The 16,265-nt window shown below is 41.5% G+C and overlaps 40 non-coding genes across 40 annotated transcripts; all 40 read right to left on the bottom strand.

Moving 5' to 3' along the window:
* Positions 1–207: 207 nt before the first annotated feature.
* TRNAL-UAA (transfer RNA leucine (anticodon UAA)) lies at positions 208–290 on the bottom strand. The gene has a single exon. It is a non-coding gene; the product is annotated as a tRNA-Leu (tRNA).
* A 116-nt stretch (positions 291–406) lies between these two features.
* Positions 407–489, bottom strand: TRNAL-UAA (transfer RNA leucine (anticodon UAA)). Its single transcript has one exon. It is a non-coding gene; the product is annotated as a tRNA-Leu (tRNA).
* Positions 490–805: 316 nt separating this feature from the next.
* TRNAL-UAA (transfer RNA leucine (anticodon UAA)) lies at positions 806–888 on the bottom strand. Its single transcript has one exon. It is a non-coding gene; the product is annotated as a tRNA-Leu (tRNA).
* Positions 889–1,603: 715 nt separating this feature from the next.
* Positions 1,604–1,686, bottom strand: TRNAL-UAA (transfer RNA leucine (anticodon UAA)). The gene has a single exon. It is a non-coding gene; the product is annotated as a tRNA-Leu (tRNA).
* Positions 1,687–2,002: 316 nt separating this feature from the next.
* Positions 2,003–2,085, bottom strand: TRNAL-UAA (transfer RNA leucine (anticodon UAA)). The gene has a single exon. It is a non-coding gene; the product is annotated as a tRNA-Leu (tRNA).
* Positions 2,086–2,201: 116 nt separating this feature from the next.
* TRNAL-UAA (transfer RNA leucine (anticodon UAA)) lies at positions 2,202–2,284 on the bottom strand. The gene has a single exon. It is a non-coding gene; the product is annotated as a tRNA-Leu (tRNA).
* Positions 2,285–2,599: 315 nt separating this feature from the next.
* TRNAL-UAA (transfer RNA leucine (anticodon UAA)) lies at positions 2,600–2,682 on the bottom strand. The gene has a single exon. It is a non-coding gene; the product is annotated as a tRNA-Leu (tRNA).
* Positions 2,683–3,397: 715 nt separating this feature from the next.
* On the bottom strand, positions 3,398–3,480 carry TRNAL-UAA (transfer RNA leucine (anticodon UAA)). The gene has a single exon. It is a non-coding gene; the product is annotated as a tRNA-Leu (tRNA).
* Positions 3,481–3,796: 316 nt separating this feature from the next.
* On the bottom strand, positions 3,797–3,879 carry TRNAL-UAA (transfer RNA leucine (anticodon UAA)). The gene has a single exon. It is a non-coding gene; the product is annotated as a tRNA-Leu (tRNA).
* A 116-nt stretch (positions 3,880–3,995) lies between these two features.
* TRNAL-UAA (transfer RNA leucine (anticodon UAA)) lies at positions 3,996–4,078 on the bottom strand. Its single transcript has one exon. It is a non-coding gene; the product is annotated as a tRNA-Leu (tRNA).
* A 514-nt stretch (positions 4,079–4,592) lies between these two features.
* TRNAL-UAA (transfer RNA leucine (anticodon UAA)) lies at positions 4,593–4,675 on the bottom strand. The gene has a single exon. It is a non-coding gene; the product is annotated as a tRNA-Leu (tRNA).
* Positions 4,676–4,990: 315 nt separating this feature from the next.
* On the bottom strand, positions 4,991–5,073 carry TRNAL-UAA (transfer RNA leucine (anticodon UAA)). Its single transcript has one exon. It is a non-coding gene; the product is annotated as a tRNA-Leu (tRNA).
* A 513-nt stretch (positions 5,074–5,586) lies between these two features.
* TRNAL-UAA (transfer RNA leucine (anticodon UAA)) lies at positions 5,587–5,669 on the bottom strand. Its single transcript has one exon. It is a non-coding gene; the product is annotated as a tRNA-Leu (tRNA).
* Positions 5,670–5,786: 117 nt separating this feature from the next.
* On the bottom strand, positions 5,787–5,869 carry TRNAL-UAA (transfer RNA leucine (anticodon UAA)). The gene has a single exon. It is a non-coding gene; the product is annotated as a tRNA-Leu (tRNA).
* Positions 5,870–5,985: 116 nt separating this feature from the next.
* On the bottom strand, positions 5,986–6,068 carry TRNAL-UAA (transfer RNA leucine (anticodon UAA)). The gene has a single exon. It is a non-coding gene; the product is annotated as a tRNA-Leu (tRNA).
* Positions 6,069–6,185: 117 nt separating this feature from the next.
* On the bottom strand, positions 6,186–6,268 carry TRNAL-UAA (transfer RNA leucine (anticodon UAA)). Its single transcript has one exon. It is a non-coding gene; the product is annotated as a tRNA-Leu (tRNA).
* A 515-nt stretch (positions 6,269–6,783) lies between these two features.
* TRNAL-UAA (transfer RNA leucine (anticodon UAA)) lies at positions 6,784–6,866 on the bottom strand. Its single transcript has one exon. It is a non-coding gene; the product is annotated as a tRNA-Leu (tRNA).
* Positions 6,867–6,982: 116 nt separating this feature from the next.
* TRNAL-UAA (transfer RNA leucine (anticodon UAA)) lies at positions 6,983–7,065 on the bottom strand. The gene has a single exon. It is a non-coding gene; the product is annotated as a tRNA-Leu (tRNA).
* Positions 7,066–7,182: 117 nt separating this feature from the next.
* On the bottom strand, positions 7,183–7,265 carry TRNAL-UAA (transfer RNA leucine (anticodon UAA)). Its single transcript has one exon. It is a non-coding gene; the product is annotated as a tRNA-Leu (tRNA).
* Positions 7,266–7,780: 515 nt separating this feature from the next.
* Positions 7,781–7,863, bottom strand: TRNAL-UAA (transfer RNA leucine (anticodon UAA)). The gene has a single exon. It is a non-coding gene; the product is annotated as a tRNA-Leu (tRNA).
* A 1,310-nt stretch (positions 7,864–9,173) lies between these two features.
* On the bottom strand, positions 9,174–9,256 carry TRNAL-UAA (transfer RNA leucine (anticodon UAA)). Its single transcript has one exon. It is a non-coding gene; the product is annotated as a tRNA-Leu (tRNA).
* Positions 9,257–9,570: 314 nt separating this feature from the next.
* TRNAL-UAA (transfer RNA leucine (anticodon UAA)) lies at positions 9,571–9,653 on the bottom strand. The gene has a single exon. It is a non-coding gene; the product is annotated as a tRNA-Leu (tRNA).
* Positions 9,654–9,969: 316 nt separating this feature from the next.
* TRNAL-UAA (transfer RNA leucine (anticodon UAA)) lies at positions 9,970–10,052 on the bottom strand. Its single transcript has one exon. It is a non-coding gene; the product is annotated as a tRNA-Leu (tRNA).
* A 314-nt stretch (positions 10,053–10,366) lies between these two features.
* TRNAL-UAA (transfer RNA leucine (anticodon UAA)) lies at positions 10,367–10,449 on the bottom strand. Its single transcript has one exon. It is a non-coding gene; the product is annotated as a tRNA-Leu (tRNA).
* A 515-nt stretch (positions 10,450–10,964) lies between these two features.
* On the bottom strand, positions 10,965–11,047 carry TRNAL-UAA (transfer RNA leucine (anticodon UAA)). Its single transcript has one exon. It is a non-coding gene; the product is annotated as a tRNA-Leu (tRNA).
* Positions 11,048–11,562: 515 nt separating this feature from the next.
* TRNAL-UAA (transfer RNA leucine (anticodon UAA)) lies at positions 11,563–11,645 on the bottom strand. The gene has a single exon. It is a non-coding gene; the product is annotated as a tRNA-Leu (tRNA).
* Positions 11,646–11,959: 314 nt separating this feature from the next.
* TRNAL-UAA (transfer RNA leucine (anticodon UAA)) lies at positions 11,960–12,042 on the bottom strand. The gene has a single exon. It is a non-coding gene; the product is annotated as a tRNA-Leu (tRNA).
* Positions 12,043–12,358: 316 nt separating this feature from the next.
* Positions 12,359–12,441, bottom strand: TRNAL-UAA (transfer RNA leucine (anticodon UAA)). The gene has a single exon. It is a non-coding gene; the product is annotated as a tRNA-Leu (tRNA).
* A 114-nt stretch (positions 12,442–12,555) lies between these two features.
* On the bottom strand, positions 12,556–12,638 carry TRNAL-UAA (transfer RNA leucine (anticodon UAA)). The gene has a single exon. It is a non-coding gene; the product is annotated as a tRNA-Leu (tRNA).
* Positions 12,639–12,954: 316 nt separating this feature from the next.
* TRNAL-UAA (transfer RNA leucine (anticodon UAA)) lies at positions 12,955–13,037 on the bottom strand. The gene has a single exon. It is a non-coding gene; the product is annotated as a tRNA-Leu (tRNA).
* Positions 13,038–13,351: 314 nt separating this feature from the next.
* TRNAL-UAA (transfer RNA leucine (anticodon UAA)) lies at positions 13,352–13,434 on the bottom strand. The gene has a single exon. It is a non-coding gene; the product is annotated as a tRNA-Leu (tRNA).
* Positions 13,435–13,750: 316 nt separating this feature from the next.
* TRNAL-UAA (transfer RNA leucine (anticodon UAA)) lies at positions 13,751–13,833 on the bottom strand. Its single transcript has one exon. It is a non-coding gene; the product is annotated as a tRNA-Leu (tRNA).
* A 111-nt stretch (positions 13,834–13,944) lies between these two features.
* On the bottom strand, positions 13,945–14,027 carry TRNAL-UAA (transfer RNA leucine (anticodon UAA)). Its single transcript has one exon. It is a non-coding gene; the product is annotated as a tRNA-Leu (tRNA).
* A 917-nt stretch (positions 14,028–14,944) lies between these two features.
* On the bottom strand, positions 14,945–15,027 carry TRNAL-UAA (transfer RNA leucine (anticodon UAA)). The gene has a single exon. It is a non-coding gene; the product is annotated as a tRNA-Leu (tRNA).
* A 117-nt stretch (positions 15,028–15,144) lies between these two features.
* TRNAL-UAA (transfer RNA leucine (anticodon UAA)) lies at positions 15,145–15,227 on the bottom strand. The gene has a single exon. It is a non-coding gene; the product is annotated as a tRNA-Leu (tRNA).
* Positions 15,228–15,343: 116 nt separating this feature from the next.
* On the bottom strand, positions 15,344–15,426 carry TRNAL-UAA (transfer RNA leucine (anticodon UAA)). Its single transcript has one exon. It is a non-coding gene; the product is annotated as a tRNA-Leu (tRNA).
* Positions 15,427–15,542: 116 nt separating this feature from the next.
* Positions 15,543–15,625, bottom strand: TRNAL-UAA (transfer RNA leucine (anticodon UAA)). Its single transcript has one exon. It is a non-coding gene; the product is annotated as a tRNA-Leu (tRNA).
* A 117-nt stretch (positions 15,626–15,742) lies between these two features.
* TRNAL-UAA (transfer RNA leucine (anticodon UAA)) lies at positions 15,743–15,825 on the bottom strand. Its single transcript has one exon. It is a non-coding gene; the product is annotated as a tRNA-Leu (tRNA).
* Positions 15,826–15,940: 115 nt separating this feature from the next.
* On the bottom strand, positions 15,941–16,023 carry TRNAL-UAA (transfer RNA leucine (anticodon UAA)). Its single transcript has one exon. It is a non-coding gene; the product is annotated as a tRNA-Leu (tRNA).
* A 116-nt stretch (positions 16,024–16,139) lies between these two features.
* Positions 16,140–16,222, bottom strand: TRNAL-UAA (transfer RNA leucine (anticodon UAA)). The gene has a single exon. It is a non-coding gene; the product is annotated as a tRNA-Leu (tRNA).
* Between the last annotated feature and the right edge of the window lie 43 nt (positions 16,223–16,265).

The following is a 16,265-nucleotide window of genomic DNA, read 5'->3' as shown; positions in this document are numbered from 1 at the left end:
GAAAAAATTAACAGAAGAGGAGCTCAAACCCACGCCCCCTTTCGAGGATCAGAGCTTAAATCTGACGCCTTAACCGCTCGGCCATCCTGACTGCGGAAATTAAATATTTTTCCAGAATACGAACTTTTTTGAGAGATTAAATTCGCAGTCTCTCTCCTCGAAAAAACGGATAGGGTTTCTTTGCGGAAGAAAAAAAAAGAAAGAATTTGTCAGAAGTGGGGTTCGAACCCACGCCATCTTTCGAGGATCAGAGCTTAAATCTGACGCCTTAACCGCTCGGCCATCCTGACTGCGGAAATAAGTTATTTTTCCAGAATACGAACTTTTTTGAGAGATTAAATTCACAGTCTCTCTCCTCGAAAAAACGGATTGAGTTTCTTTACGGAAGAAATGAAAGGAAAGAATTTGTAAGAAGTGGGGTTCGAACCCACGCCCTCTTTCGAGGTTCAGAGCTTAAATCTGACGCCTTAACCGCTCGGCCATCCTGACTGCGGAAATAAGTTATTTTTCAGAATACGAACTTTTTTTAGAAAGATTAAATTCGCAGTCTCTCTCCTCGAAAAAACGGATTGAGTTTCTTTGCGGAAGAAATGAAAGGAAAGAATTTGTAAGAAGTGGGGTTCGAACCCACGCCCTCTTTCGAGGTTCAGAGCTTAAATCTGACGCCTTAACCGCTCGTTTATCCTGACTGCGGATAGTAGTTATTTTTCAGAATACGAACTTTTTTAGAAAGATTAAATTCGAAGTCTCTCTTTTCGAAAAAACGGATTGAGTTTCTTTGTGGAAGAAATGAAAGGAAAGAATTTGTCAGAAGTGGGGTTCGAACCCACGCCCTCTTTCGAGGATCAGAGTTTAAATCTGACGCCTTAACCGCTCGGCCATCCTGACTGGGGGTAATGTTATTTTTCCAGAATTCGAACTTTTTTTAGAAAGATGAAATTCGTAATGTCTCTCCTCGAAAAAACGGATAGGGTTTCTTTGCGGAAGAAATGAAAGGAAAGAATTTGTCAGAAGTGTGATTTGAACCCACTTCCTCTTCCGAGGATCAGAGCTTAAATCTGACGCCTTAACCGCTCGTCCATCCTGACTGCGGATAGTAGTTATTTTTCAGAATACGAACTTCTTTTTAGAAAGATTAAATTCGCAGTTTCTCTCCTCGAAAAAACGGATTGAGTTTCTTTGCGGAAGAAATGAAAAGAAAAAATTAACAGAAGAGGAGCTCAAACCCACGCCCCCTTTCGAGGATCAGAGCTTAAATCTGGCGCCTTAACCGCTCGGCCATCCTGACTGCGGAAATTAAATATTTTTCCAGAATACGAACTTTTTTGAGAGATTAAATTCGCAGTCTCTCTCCTCGAAAAAACGGATTAAGTTTCTTTGCGGAAGAAATGAAAGGAAAGAATTTGTCAGAAGTGGGGTTCGAACAAATGCCCTCTTTCGAGGATCAGAGCTTAAATCTCACGCCTTTACCGCTCGGCAATCCTGACTGCGGAAATTAGTTATTTTTCCAGAATACGAACTTTTTTGAGAGATTGAATTCACAGTCTCTCTCCTCGAAAAAACGGATTGAGTTTCTTTACGGAAGAAATGAAAGGAATGAATTTGTTAGAAGTGGGGTTCGAACCCACGCCATCTTTCGAGGATCAGAGCTTAAATCTGACGCCTTAACCGCTCGGCCATCCTGACTGCGAAAATTACTTATTTTTCCAGAAAACGAACTTTTTTGAGAGATTAAATTCACAGTCTCTCTCCTCGAAAAAACGGATAGGGTTTCTTTGCGGAAGAAATGAAAGGAATGAATTTGTCAGAAGTGGGGTTCGAACCCACGCCCTCTTTCGAGGATCAGAGCTTAAATCTGACGCTTTAACCGCTCGGCAATCCTGACTGCGGAAATTAGTTATTTTTCAGAATACGAACTTTTTTTAGAATGATTAAATTCGCAGTCTCTCTCCTCGAAAAAACGGATAGGGTTTCTTTGCGGAAGAAATGAAAAGAAAGAATTTGTCAGAAGTGGGGTTCGAACCCACGCCATCTTTCGAGGATCAGAGCTTAAATCTGACGCCTTAACCGCTCGGCCATCCTGACTGCGAAAATTACTTATTTTTCCAGAATACGAACTTTTTTGAGAGATTAAATTCACAGTCTCTCTCCTCGAAAAAACGGATAGGGTTTCTTTGCGGAAGAAATGAAAGGAATGAATTTGTCAGAAGTGGGGTTCGAACCCACGCCCTCTTTCGAGGATCAGAGCTTAAATCTGACGCTTTAACCGCTCGGCCATTCTGACTGCGGAAATTAGTTATTTTTCCAGAATACGAACTTTTTTGAGAGATTAAATTCGCAGTCTCTCTCCTCGAAAAAACGGATTAAGTTTCTTTGCGGAAGAAATGAAAGGAAATAATTTGTCAGAAGTGGGGTTCGAACCAACGCCCTCTTTCGAGGATCAGAGCGTAAATCTGTCGCCTTAACCGCTCGGCCATCCTGACTGCGGAACTAAGTTATTTTTCCAGAATACGAACTTTTTTTAGAGATTAAATTCACAGTCTCTCTCCTCGACAAAACGGTTTGAGTTTCTTTGCGGAAGAAATGAAAGGAAAGAATTTGTCAGAAGTGGGGTTCGAACCCACGCCCTCTTTCGAGGATCAGAGTTTAAATCTGACGCCTTAACCGCTCGGCCATCCTGACTGGGGGTAATATTATTTTTCCAGAATTCGAACTTTTTTTAGAAAGATGAAATTCGTAATGTCTCTCCTCGAAAAAACGGATAGGGTTTCTTTGCGGAAGAAATGAAAGGAAAGAATTTGTCAGAAGTGTGATTTGAACCCACTTCCTCTTCCGAGGATCAGAGCTTAAATCTGACGCCTTAACCGCTCGTCCATCCTGACTGCGGATAGTAGTTATTTTTCAGAATACGAACTTCTTTTTAGAAAGATTAAATTCGCAGTTTCTCTCCTCGAAAAAACGGATTGAGTTTCTTTGCGGAAGAAATGAAAAGAAAAAATTAACAGAAGAGGAGCTCAAACCCACGCCCCCTTTCGAGGATCAGAGCTTAAATCTGACGCCTTAACCGCTCGGCCATCCTGACTGCGGAAATTAAATATTTTTCCAGAATACGAACTTTTTTGAGAGATTAAATTCGCAGTCTCTCTCCTCGAAAAAACGGATTAAGTTTCTTTGCGGAAGAAATGAAAGGAAAGAATTTGTCAGAAGTGGGGTTCGAACAAATGCCCTCTTTCGAGGATCAGAGCTTAAATCTCACGCCTTTACCGCTCGGCAATCCTGACTGCGGAAATTAGTTATTTTTCCAGAATACGAACTTTTTTGAGAGATTGAATTCACAGTCTCTCTCCTCGAAAAAACGGATTGAGTTTCTTTACGGAAGAAATGAAAGGAATGAATTTGTTAGAAGTGGGGTTCGAACCCACGCCATCTTTCGAGGATCAGAGCTTAAATCTGACGCCTTAACCGCTCGGCCATCCTGACTGCGAAAATTACTTATTTTTCCAGAAAACGAACTTTTTTGAGAGATTAAATTCACAGTCTCTCTCCTCGAAAAAACGGATAGGGTTTCTTTGCGGAAGAAATGAAAGGAATGAATTTGTCAGAAGTGGGGTTCGAACCCACGCCCTCTTTCGAGGATCAGAGCTTAAATCTGACGCTTTAACCGCTCGGCAATCCTGACTGCGGAAATTAGTTATTTTTCAGAATACGAACTTTTTTTAGAATGATTAAATTCGCAGTCTCTCTCCTCGAAAAAACGGATAGGGTTTCTTTGCGGAAGAAATGAAAAGAAAGAATTTGTCAGAAGTGGGGTTCGAACCCACGCCATCTTTCGAGGATCAGAGCTTAAATCTGACGCCTTAACCGCTCGGCCATCCTGACTGCGAAAATTACTTATTTTTCCAGAATACGAACTTTTTTGAGAGATTAAATTCACAGTCTCTCTCCTCGAAAAAACGGATAGGGTTTCTTTGCGGAAGAAATGAAAGGAATGAATTTGTCAGAAGTGGGGTTCGAACCCACGCCCTCTTTCGAGGATCAGAGCTTAAATCTGACGCTTTAACCGCTCGGCCATTCTGACTGCGGAAATTAGTTATTTTTCCAGAATACGAACTTTTTTGAGAGATTAAATTCGCAGTCTCTCTCCTCGAAAAAACGGATTAAGTTTCTTTGCGGAAGAAATGAAAGGAAATAATTTGTCAGAAGTGGGGTTCGAACCAACGCCCTCTTTCGAGGATCAGAGCGTAAATCTGTCGCCTTAACCGCTCGGCCATCCTGACTGCGGAACTAAGTTATTTTTCCAGAATACGAACTTTTTTTAGAGATTAAATTCACAGTCTCTCTCCTCGACAAAACGGTTTGAGTTTCTTTGCGGAAGAAATGAAAGGAAAGAATTTGTCAGAAGTGGGGTTCGAACCCACGCCCTCTTTCGAGGATCAGAGCTTAATCTGAAGCCTTAACCGCTCGGCCATCCTGACTAGGGAAATTATTATTTTTCCAGAAAACGAACTTTTTTTAGAAAGATGAAATTCGTAGTGTCTCTCCTCGAAAAAACGGATAGGGTTTCTTTGCGGAAGAAATGAAAAGAAAGAATTTGTCAGAAGTGGGGTTCAAACCCACGCCCTCTTTCGAGGATCAGAGCTTAAATCTAACGCCTTAACCGCTCGGCCATCCTGACTGCGGAAAATAGTTATTTTTCCTGAATACGAACTTTTTTGAGAGATTAAATTCGCAGTCTCTCTCCTCGAAAAAACGGATTGAGTTTCTTTGCGGAAGAAATGAAAGGAAAGAATTTGTCAGAAGTGGGGTTCGAACCCACGCCCTCTTTCGAGGATCAGAGCTTAATCTGAAGCCTTAACCGCTCGGCCATCCTGACTAGGGAAATTATTATTTTTCCAGAAAACGAATTTTTTTTAGAAAGATGAAATTCGTAGTGTCTGTCCTCGAAAAAACGGATAGGGTTTCTTTGCGGAAGAAATGAAAAGAAAGAATTTGTCAAAAGTGGGGTTCAAACCCACGCCCTCTTCCGAGGATCAGAGCTTAAATCTGACGCCTTAACCCCTCGGCCATCCTGACTGCGGAAATAAATTATTTTTCCAGAATACGAACTTTTTTGAGAGATTAAATTCACAGTCTCTCTCCTTGAAAAAACGGATTGAGTTTCTTTACGGAAGAAATGAAAGGAATGAATTTGTTAGAGGTGGGTCTCGAACCCACGCCCTCTCTCGAGGATCAGAGCTTAAAACTGACGCCTTAACCGCTTGGCCATTCTGACTGCGGAAATTAGTTATTTTTCCAGAATACGAACTTTTTTGAGAGATTAAATTCGCAGTCTCTCTCCTCGAAAAAACGAATTACGTTTCTTTGCGAAAGAAATGAAAGGAATGAATTTGTGAGAAGTGTGGTTCGAACCCACGTTCTCTTCGAGGATCAGAGCGTAAATCTGTCGCCTTAACCGCTCGGCCATCCTGACTGCGGAAATAAGTTATTTTTCCAGAATACGAACTTTTTTTAGAGATTAAATTCACAGTCTCTCTCCTCGACAAAACGATTTGAGTTTCTTTGCGGAAGAAATGAAAGGAAAGAATTTGTCAGAAGTGGGGTTCGAACCCACGCCCTCTTTCGAGGATCAAAGCTTAAATCTGATGCCTTAACCGCTCGGCCATCCTGACTAGGGAAATTATTATTTTTCCAGAAAACGAACTTTTTTTAGAAAGATGAAATTCGTAGTGTCTCTCCTCGAAAAAACGGATAGGGTTTCTTTGCGGAAGAAATGAAAAGAAAGAATTTGTCAGAAGTGGGGTTCAAACCCACGCCCTCTTTCGAGGATCAGAGCTTAAATCTGACGCCTTAACCGCTCGGCCATCCTGACTGCGGAAAATAGTTATTTTTCCTGAATACGAACTTTTTTGAGAGATTAAATTCGCAGTCTCTCTCCTCGAAAAAACGGATTGAGTTTCTTTGCGGAAGAAATGAAAGGAAAGAAGTTGTCAGAAGTGGGGTTCGAACCCACGCCCTCTTTCGAGGATCAGAGCTTAAATCTGAAGCCTTAACCGCTCGGCCATCCTGACTAGGGAAATTATTATTTTTCCAGAAAACGAATTTTTTTTAGAAAGATGAAATTCGTAGTGTCTGTCCTCGAAAAAACGGATAGGGTTTCTTTGCGGAAGAAATGAAAAGAAAGAATTTGTCAAAAGTGGGGTTCAAACCCACGCCCTCTTTCGAGGATCAGAGCTTAAATCTGACGCCTTAACCGCTCGGCCATCCTGACTGCGGAAAATAGTTATTTTTCCTGAATACGAACTTTTTTGAGAGATTAAATTCGCAGTCTCTCTCCTCGAAAAAACGGATTGAGTTTCTTTGCGGAAGAAATGAAAGGAAAGAAGTTGTCAGAAGTGGGGTTCGAACCCACGCACTCTTTCGAGGATCAGAGCTTAAATCTGACGCCTAAACCGCTCGGTGATCCTGACTGCGGAATTTAGTTATTTTTCCTGAATACGAACTTTTTTGAGAGATTAAATTCGCAGTCTCTCTCCTCGAAAAAACGGATAGGGTTTCTTTGCGGAAGAAATGAAAAGAAAGAGTTTGTCAGAAGTGGGGTTAAAACCCACGCCCTCTTTCGAGGATCAAAGCTTAAATCTGACGCCTTAACCGCTCGGCCATCCTGACTAGGGAAATTATTATTTTTCCAGAAAACGAATTTTTTTTAGAAAGATTAAATTCGCAGTCTCTCTCCTCGAAAAAACGGATTGAGTTTCTTTGCGGAAGAAATGAAAAGAAAGAATTTGTCAAAAGTGGGGTTCAAACCCACGCCCTCTTTCGAGGATCAGAGCTTAAATCTGACGCCTTAACCGCTCGGCCATCCTGACTGCGGAAAATAGTTATTTTTCCTGAATACGAACTTTTTTGAGAGATTAAATTCGCAGTCTCTCTTCTCGAAAAAACGGATTGAGTTTCTTTGCGGAAGAAATGAAAGGAAAGAAGTTGTCAGAAGTGGGGTTCGAACCCACGCCCTCTTTCGAGGATCAGAGCTTAAATCTGAAGCCTTAACCGCTCGGCCATCCTGACTAGGGAAATTATTATTTTTCCAGAAAACGAATTTTTTTTAGAAAGATGAAATTCGTAGTGTCTGTCCTCGAAAAAACGGATAGGGTTTCTTTGCGGAAGAAATGAAAAGAAAGAATTTGTCAAAAGTGGGGTTCAAACCCACGCCCTCTTTCGAGGATCAGAGCTTAAATCTGACGCCTTAACCGCTCGGCCATCCTGACTGCGGAAAATAGTTATTTTTCCTGAATACGAACTTTTTTGAGAGATTAAATTCGCAGTCTCTCTCCTCGAAAAAACGGATTGAGTTTCTTTGCGGAAGAAATGAAAGGAAAGAAGTTGTCAGAAGTGGGGTTCGAACCCACGCACTCTTTCGAGGATCAGAGCTTAAATCTGACGCCTAAACCGCTCGGTGATCCTGACTGCGGAATTTAGTTATTTTTCCTGAATACGAACTTTTTTGAGAGATTAAATTCGCAGTCTCTCTCCTCGAAAAAACGGATAGGGTTTCTTTGCGGAAGAAATGAAAAGAAAGAGTTTGTCAGAAGTGGGGTTAAAACCCACGCCCTCTTTCGAGGATCAAAGCTTAAATCTGACGCCTTAACCGCTCGGCCATCCTGACTAGGGAAATTATTATTTTTCCAGAAAACGAATTTTTTTTAGAAAGATTAAATTCGCAGTCTCTCTCCTCGAAAAAACGGATTGAGTTTCTTTGCGGAAGAAATGAAAAGAAAGAATTTGTCAAAAGTGGGGTTCAAACCCACGCCCTCTTTCGAGGATCAGAGCTTAAATCTGACGCCTTAACCGCTCGGCCATCCTGACTGCGAAAAATAGTTATTTTTCCTGAATACGAACTTTTTTGAGAGATTAAATTCGCAGTCTCTCTCCTCGAAAAAACGGATTGAGTTTCTTTGCGGAAGAAATGAAAGGAAAGAAGTTGTCAGAAGTGGGGTTCGAACCCACGCACTCTTTCGAGGATCAGAGCTTAAATCTGACGCCTAAACCGCTCGGTGATCCTGACTGCGGAATTTAGTTATTTTTCAGAACACGAAATTTTTTTAGAAAGATTAAATTCGCAGTCTCTCTCCTCGAAAAAACGGATAGGGTTTCTTTGCGGAAGAAATGAAAAGAAAGAGTTTGTCAGAAGTGGGGTTAAAACCCACGCCCCCTTTCGAGGATCAAAGCTTAAATCTGACGCCTTAACCGCTCGGCCATCCTGACTGCGGAAAGTAGTTATTTTTCCTGAATACGAACTTTTTTGAGAGATTAAATTCGCAGTCTCTCTCCTCGAAAAAACGGATTGAGTTTCTTTGCTGAAGAAATGAAAGGAAAGAATTTGTAAGAAGTTGGGTTCGAACCCACGCCCTCTTTCGAGAATCAGAGCTTAAATCTGACGCCTTAACCGCTTGGCCATCCTGACTGCGGAATTAAGTTATTTTTCCAGAATATGAACTTTTTTGAGAGATTAAATTCAGTCTCTCTCCTCGAAAAAACGGATTGAGTTTCTTTACGGAAGAAATGAAAGGAATGAATTTGTTAGAAGTGGGATTCGAACCCACGCCCTCTTTCGAGGATCAGAGCTGAAATCTGACGCCTAAACCGCTCGGTGATCCTGACTGCGGAATTTAGTTATTTTTCAGAATACGAACTTTTTTTAGAAAGATTAAAGTCGCAGTCTCTCTCCTCGAAAAAACGGATAGGGTTTCTTTGCGGAAGAAATGAAAAGAAAGAATTTGTCAGAAGTGGGGTTAAAACCCACGCCCTCTTTCGAGGATCAGAGCTTAAATCTGACGCCTTGACCGCTCGGCCATCCTGACTGCGGAACAAGGGTATTTTTCCTGAATACGAACTTTTTTGAGAGATAAAAATTCGCAGTCTCTCTGCTCGAAAAAACGGATTGAGTTTCTTTGCGGAAGAAATGAAAGGAAAGATTCTGTAAGAAGTGGGTTTCGAACCCACGCCCTCTTTCGAGAATCAGAGCTTAAATTTGACGCCTTAACCGCTCGGCCATTCTGACTGCGAAATAAGTTATTTTTCCAGAATACGAACTTTTTTGAGAGATTAAATTCACAGTCTCTCTCCTCGAAAAAACGGATTGAGTTTCTTTACGGAAGAAATGAAAGGAATGAATTTGTTAGAAGTGGGGTTCGAACCCACGCCCTCTTTCGAGGATCAGAGCTTAAATCTGACGCCTTAACCGCTCGGCCATCCTGACTGCGGAATTAAGTTATTTTTCCAGAATACGAACTTTTTTGAGAGATTAAATTCAGTCTCTCTCCTCGAAAAAACGGATTGAGTTTCTTTACGGAAGAAATGAAAGGAATGAATTTGTTAGAAGTGGGATTCGAACCCACGCCCTCTTTCGAGGATCAGAGCTGAAATCTGACGCCTAAACCGCTCGGTGATCCTGACTGCGGAATTTAGTTATTTTTCAGAATACGAACTTTTTTTAGAAAGATTAAATTCGCAGTCTCTCTCCTCGAAAAAACGGATAGGGTTTCTTTGCGGAAGAAATAAAAAGAAAGAATTTGTCAGATGTGGGGTTCGAACCCACGCCCTCTTTCGAGGATCAGAGCTTAAATCTGACGCCTTGACCGCTCGGCCATCCTGACTGCGGAAAAAGGGTATTTTTCCTGAATACGAACTTTTTTGAGAGATAAAAATTCGCAGTCTCTCTTCTCGAAAAAACGGATTGAGTTTCTTTGCGGAAGAAATGAAAGGAAAGATTCTGTAAGAAATGGGTTTCGAACCCACGCCCTCTTTCGAGAATCAGAGCTTAAATTTGACGCCTTAACCGCTCGGCCATTCTGACTGAGGAAATTAGTTATTTTTCCAGAATACGAACTTTTTTGAGTGATTAAATTCACAGTCTCTCTCCTCGAAAAAACGGATTGAGTTTATTTACGGAAGAAATGAAAGGAATGAATTTGTTAGAAGTGGGATTCAAACCCACGCCCTCTTTCGAGGATCAGAGCTTAAATCTGACGCCTTAACCGCTCGGCCATCCTGACTGCGAAATAAGTTATTTTTCCAGAATACGAACTTTTTTGAGAGATTAAATTCGCAGTCTCTCTCCTCGAAAAAACGGATTGAGTTTCTTTGCGGAAGAAATGAAAGGAATGAATTTGTTAGAAGTGGGGTTCGAACCCACGCCCTCTTTCGAGGAACAGAGCTTAAATCTGACGCCTTAACCGCTCGGCCATCCTGACTAGGGAAATTATTATTTTTCCAGAAAACGAACTTTTTTTAGTAGATGAAATTCGTAGTGTCTGTCCTCGAAAAAACGGATAGGGTTTCTTTGCGGAAGAAATGAAAAGAAAGAATTTGTCAAAAGTGGGGTTCAAACCCACGCCCTCTTTCGGGGATCAGAGCTTAAATCTGACGCCTTAACCGCTCGGCCATCCTGACTGCGGAAAATAGTTATTTTTCCAGAATACGAACTTTTTTGAGATATTAAATTCACAGTCTCTCTCCTCGAAAAAACGGATTGAGTTTCTTTACGGAAGAAATGAAAGGAATGAATTTGTTAGAAGTGGGGTTCGAACCCACGCCCTCTTTCGAGGATCAGAGCTTAAATCTGACGCTTTAACCGCTCGGCCATCCTGACTGCGGAAACTAGTTATTTTTCAGAATACGAACTTTTTTTACAAAGATTAAATTCGCAGTCTCTCTCCTCGAAAAAACGGATTGAGTTTCTTTGCGGAAGAAATGAACGAATGAATTTCTCAGAATGGGTGTTCGAACCCACGCCCTCTATCGAGGAACAGAGCTTAAACCTGACCCCTTAACCGCTCGGCCATCCTGACTAGGGAAATTATTATTTTTCCAGAAAACGAACTGTTTTTAGAAAGATGAAATTCGTAGTGTCTCTCCTCGAAAAAACGGATAGGGTTTCTTTGCGGAAGAAATGAAAAGAAAGAATTTGTCAAAAGTGGGGTTCAAACCCACGCCCTCTTTCGAGGATCAGAGCTTAAATCTGACGCCTTAACCGCTCGGCCATCCTGACTGCGGAAAATAGTTATTTTTCCTGAATACGAACTTTTTTGAGAGATTAAATTCGCAGTCTCTCTCCTCGAAAAAACGGATTGAGTTTCTTTGCGGAAGAAATGAAAGGAAAGAAGTTGTCAGAAGTGGGGTTAGAACCCACGCACTCTTTCGAGGATCAGAGCTTAAATCTGACGCCTAAACCGCTCGGTGATCCTGACTGCGGAATTTAGTTATTTTTCAGAATACGAACTTTTTTTAGAAAGATTAAATTCGCAGTCTCTCTCCTCGAAAAAACGGATTGAGTTTCTTTGCGGAAGAAATGAACGAATGAATTTCTCAGAATGGGTGTTCGAACCCACGCCCTCTATCGAGGAACAGAGCTTAAATCTGACCCCTTAACCGCTCGGCCATCCTGACTAGGGAAATTATTATTTTTCCAGAAAACGAACTGTTTTTAGAAAGATGAAATTCGTAGTGTCTCTCCTCGAAAAAACGGATAGGGTTTCTTTGCGGAAGAAATGAAAAGAAAGAATTTGTCAAAAGTGGGGTTCAAACCCACGCCCTCTTTCGAGGATCAGAGCTTAAATCTGACGCCTTAACCGCTCGGCCATCCTGACTGCGGAAAATAGTTATTTTTCCTGAATACGAACTTTTTTGAGAGATTAAATTCAGTCTCTCCCCTCGAAAAAACGGATTGAGTTTCTTTACGGAAGAAATGAAAGGAATGAATTTGTTAGAAGTGGGATTCGAACCCACGCCCTCTTTCGAGGATCAGAGCTGAAATCTGACGCCTAAACCGCTCGGGGATCCTGACTGCGGAATTTAGTTATTTTTCAGAATACGAACTTTTTTAAGAAAGATTAAATTCGCAGTCTCTCTCCTCGAAAAAACGGATAGGGTTTCTTTGCGGAAGAAATGAAAGGAATGAATTTGTTAGAAGTGGGGTTCGAACCCACGCCCTCTTTCGAGGATCAGAGCTTAAATCTGACGCCTTAACCGCTCGGCCATCCTGACTGCGGAAATTAGTTATTTTTCAGAATACGAACTTTTTTTACAAAGATTAAATTCGCAGTCTCTCTCCTCGAAAAAACGGATTGAGTTTCTTTGCGGAAGAAATGAACGAATGAATTTCTCAGAATGGGTGTTCGAACCCACGCCCTCTATCGAGGAACAGAGCTTAAATCTGACGCCTTAACCGCTCGGCCATCCTGACTAGGGAAATTATTATTTTTCCAGAAAACGAACTTTTTTTAGAAAGAGGAAATTCGTAGTGTCTCTCCTCGAAAAAACGGATAGGGTTTCTTTGCGGAAGAAATGAAAAGAAAGAATTTGTCAAAAGTGGGGTTCAAACCCACGCCCTCTTTCGAGGATCAGAGCTTAAATCTGACGCCTTAACCGCTCGGCCATCCTGACTGCGGAAAATAGTTATTTTTCCTGAATACGAACTTTTTTGAGAGATTAAATTCAGTCTCTCCCCTCGAAAAAACGGATTGAGTTTCTTTACGGAAGAAATGAAAGGAATGAATTTGTTAGAAGTGGGGTTCGAACCCACGCCCTCTTTCGAGGATCAGAGCTTAAATCTGACGCCTTAACCGCTCGGCCATCCTGACTGCGGAAATTAGTTATTTTTCAGAATACGAACTTTTTTTACAAAGATTAAATTCGCAGTCTCTCTCCTCGAAAAAACGGATTGAGTTTCTTTGCGGAAGAAATGAACGAATGAATTTCTCAGAATGGGTGTTCGAACCCACGCCCTCTATCGAGGAACAGAGCTTAAATCTGACGCCTTAACCGCTCGGCCATCCTGACTAGGGAAATTATTATTTTTCCAGAAAACGAACTTTTTTTAGAAAGAGGAAATTCGTAGTGTCTCTCCTCGAAAAAACGGATAGGGTTTCTTTGCGGAAGAAATGAAAAGAAAGAATTTGTCAAAAGTGGGGTTCAAACCCACGCCCTCTTTCGAGGATCAGAGCTTAAATCTGACGCCTTAACCGCTCGGCCATCCTGACTGCGGAAAATAGTTATTTTTCCTGAATACGAACTTTTTTGAGAGATTAAATTCAGTCTCTCCCCTCGAAAAAACGGATTGAGTTTCTTTACGGAAGAAATGAAAGGAATGAATTTGTTAGAAGTGGGATTCGAACCCACGCCCTCTTTCGAGGATCAGAGCTGAAATCTGACGCCTAAACCGCTCGGTGATCCTGACTGCGGAATTTAGTTATTTTTCAGAAAACGAACTTTTTTAAGAAAGATTAAATTCGCAGTCTCTCTCCTCGAAAAAACGGATAGGGTTTCTTTGCGGAAGAAATGAAAGGAATGAATTTGTTAGAAGTGGGGTTCGAACCCACGCCCTCTTTCGAGGATCAGAGCTTAAATCTGACGCCTTAACCGCTCGGCCATCCTGACTGCGGAAATTAGTTATTTTTCAGAATACGAACTTTTTTTACAAAGATTAAATTCGCAGTCTCTCTCCTCGAAAAAACGGATTGAGTTTCTTTGCGGAAGAAATGAACGAATGAATTTCTCAGAATGGGTGTTCGAACCCACGCCCTCTATCGAGGAACAGAGCTTAAATCTGACGCCTTAACCGCTCGGCCATCCTGACTAGGGAAATTATTATTTTTCCAGAAAACGAACTTTTTTTAGAAAGAGGAAATTCGTAGTGTCTCTCCTCGAAAAAACGGATAGGGTTTCTTTGCGGAAGAAATGAAAAGAAAGAATTTGTCAAAAGTGGGGTTCAAACCCACGCCCTCTTTCGAGGATCAGAGCTTAAATCTGACGCCTTAACCGCTCGGCCATCCTGACTGCGGAAAATAGTTATTTTTCCTGAATACGAACTTTTTTGAGAGATTAAATTCGCAGTCTCTCTCCTCGAAAAAACGGATTGAGTTTCTTTGCGGAAGAAATGAAAGAATTTGTAAGAAGTGGGGTTCGAACCCACGCCCTCTTTCGAGAATCAGAGCTTAAATCTGACGCCTTAACCGCTCGGCCATCCTGACTGGGGAAATTATTATTTTTCCAGAAAACGAACTTTTTTTAGAAAGATGAAATTCGTAGTGTCACTCCTCGAAAAAACGGATAGGGTTTCTTTGCGGAAGAAATGAAAAGAAAGAATTTGTCAGAAGTGGGGTTCAAACTCACGCCCTCTTTCGAGGATCACAGCTTAAATCTGAAGCCTTAACCGCTCGGCCATCCTGACTGCGGATAGTAGTTATTTTTCCTGAATACGAACTTTTTTGAGATATTAAATTCTCAGTCTCTCTCCTCGAAAAAACGGATAGGGTTTCTTTGCGGAAGAAATGAAAGGAAAGAATTTGTAAGAAGTGGGGTTCGAACCCACGCTCTCTTTCGAGAATCAGAGCTTAAATCTGACGCCTTAACGGCTAGGCCATCCTGACTGCGGAAATTAGTTATTTTTCAGAATACGAACTTTTTTTAGGAAGATTAAATTCGCAGTCTCTCTCCTCGAAAAAACGGATAGGGTTTCTTTGCGGAAGAAATGAAAAGAAAGAATTTGAAAGAAGTATGGTTCGAACCCACGCCCTCTTTCGAGGATCAGAGCTTAAATCTGACGCCTTAGCCGCTCGGCCATCCTGACTGCGGAAATTAGTTATTTTTCCAGAATACGAACTTTTTTTAGGAAGATCAAATTCGCAGTCTCTCTCCTGGACAAAACGGATTGAGTTTCTTTGCGGAAGAAATGAAAGGAAATAATTTGTCAGAAGTGGGGTTCGAACCAACGCCCTCTTTCGAGGATCAGAGCTTAAATCTGACGCCTAAACCGCTCGGTGATCCTGACTGCGGAATTTAGTTATTTTTCAGAATACGAACTTTTTTTAGAAAGATTAAATTTGCAGTCTCTCTCCTCGAAAAAACGGATAGGGTTTCTTTGCGGAAGAAATGAAAAGAAAGAATTTGTCAGAAGTGGGGTTCGAACCCACGCCCTCTTTCGAGGATCAGAGCTTAAATCTGACGCCCTAACCGCTCGGCCATCCTGGCTGCGTAAACAAGTTATTTTTCCAGAATACGAACTTTTTTTGAGAGATCAAATTCGCAGTCTCTCTCCTCGACAAAACGGAATGAGTTTCTTTGTGGAAGAAATGAAAGGAAATAAATTGTCAGAAGTAGGGTTCGAACCCACGCCCTCTTTCGAGGATCAGAGCTTAAATCTGACGCCTTAACCGCTCGGCCATCCTGACTGCGGAAATGAGTTATTTTTCCAGAATACGAACTTTTTTGAAAGATTAAATTCACAGTCTCTCTCCTCGAAAAAACGGATTGAGTTTCTTTACGGAAGAAATGAAAGGAATGAATTTGTTAGAAGTGGGGTTCGAACCCACGCCCTCTTTCGAGGATCAGAGCTTAAATCTGACGCCTTAACCGCTCGGCCATCCTGACTGCGGAAATTAGTTATTTTTCAGAATACGAACTTTTTTACAAAGATTAAATTCGCAGTCTCTCTCCTCGAAAAAACGGATAGGGTTTCTTTGCGGAAGAAATGATAAGAAAGAATTTGTCAGAAGTGGGGTTCGTACCCACGCCTTCTTTCGAGGATCAGAGCTTAAATCTGACGCCTTAACCGCTCGGCCATCCTGACTGCGTAAACAAGTTATTTTTCCAGCATACGAACTTTTTTTGAGAGATCAAATTCGCAGTATCTCTCCTCGACAAAACGGTTTGAGATTCTTTGCGGAAGAAATGAAAGGAAAGAATTTGTCAGAAGTGGGGTTCGAACCCACGCCCTCTTTCGAGGATCAGAGCTTAAATCTGACGCCTTAACCGCTCGGCCATCCTGACTGGGGAAATTAGTTATTTTTCAGAATACGAACTTTTTTGAGAGATTAAATTCACAGTCTCTCTCCTCGAAAAAACGGATTGAGTTTCTTTACGGAAGAAATGAAAGGAATGAATTTGTTAGAAGTGGGATTCGAACCCACGCTCTCTTTCGAGGATCAGAGCTTAAATCTGACGCCTTAACCGCTCGGCCATCCTGACTGCGGAAATTAGTTATTTTTCCAGAATACGAACTTTTTTGAGAGATTAAATTCACAGTCTCTCTCCTCGAAAAAACGGATTGAGTTTCTTTACGGAAGAAATGAAAGGAATGAATTTGTTAGAAGTGGGATTCGAACCCACGCCCTCTTTCGAGGATCAGAGCTTAAATCTGACGCCTTAACCGCTCGGCCATCCTGACTGCGGAAATTAGTTATTTTTCCAGAATACGAACTTTTTTGAGA

Source organism: Leiobunum rupestre, chromosome 1, assembly GCF_980474605.1.
Source record: "Leiobunum rupestre chromosome 1, qqLeiRupe1.1.hap1, whole genome shotgun sequence".
Lineage (NCBI taxonomy): Eukaryota > Metazoa > Arthropoda > Arachnida > Opiliones > Sclerosomatidae > Leiobunum > Leiobunum rupestre.
Note: the sequence above shows the minus strand (reverse complement) of the source record. Positions and strands in the feature narration are given on the sequence as shown.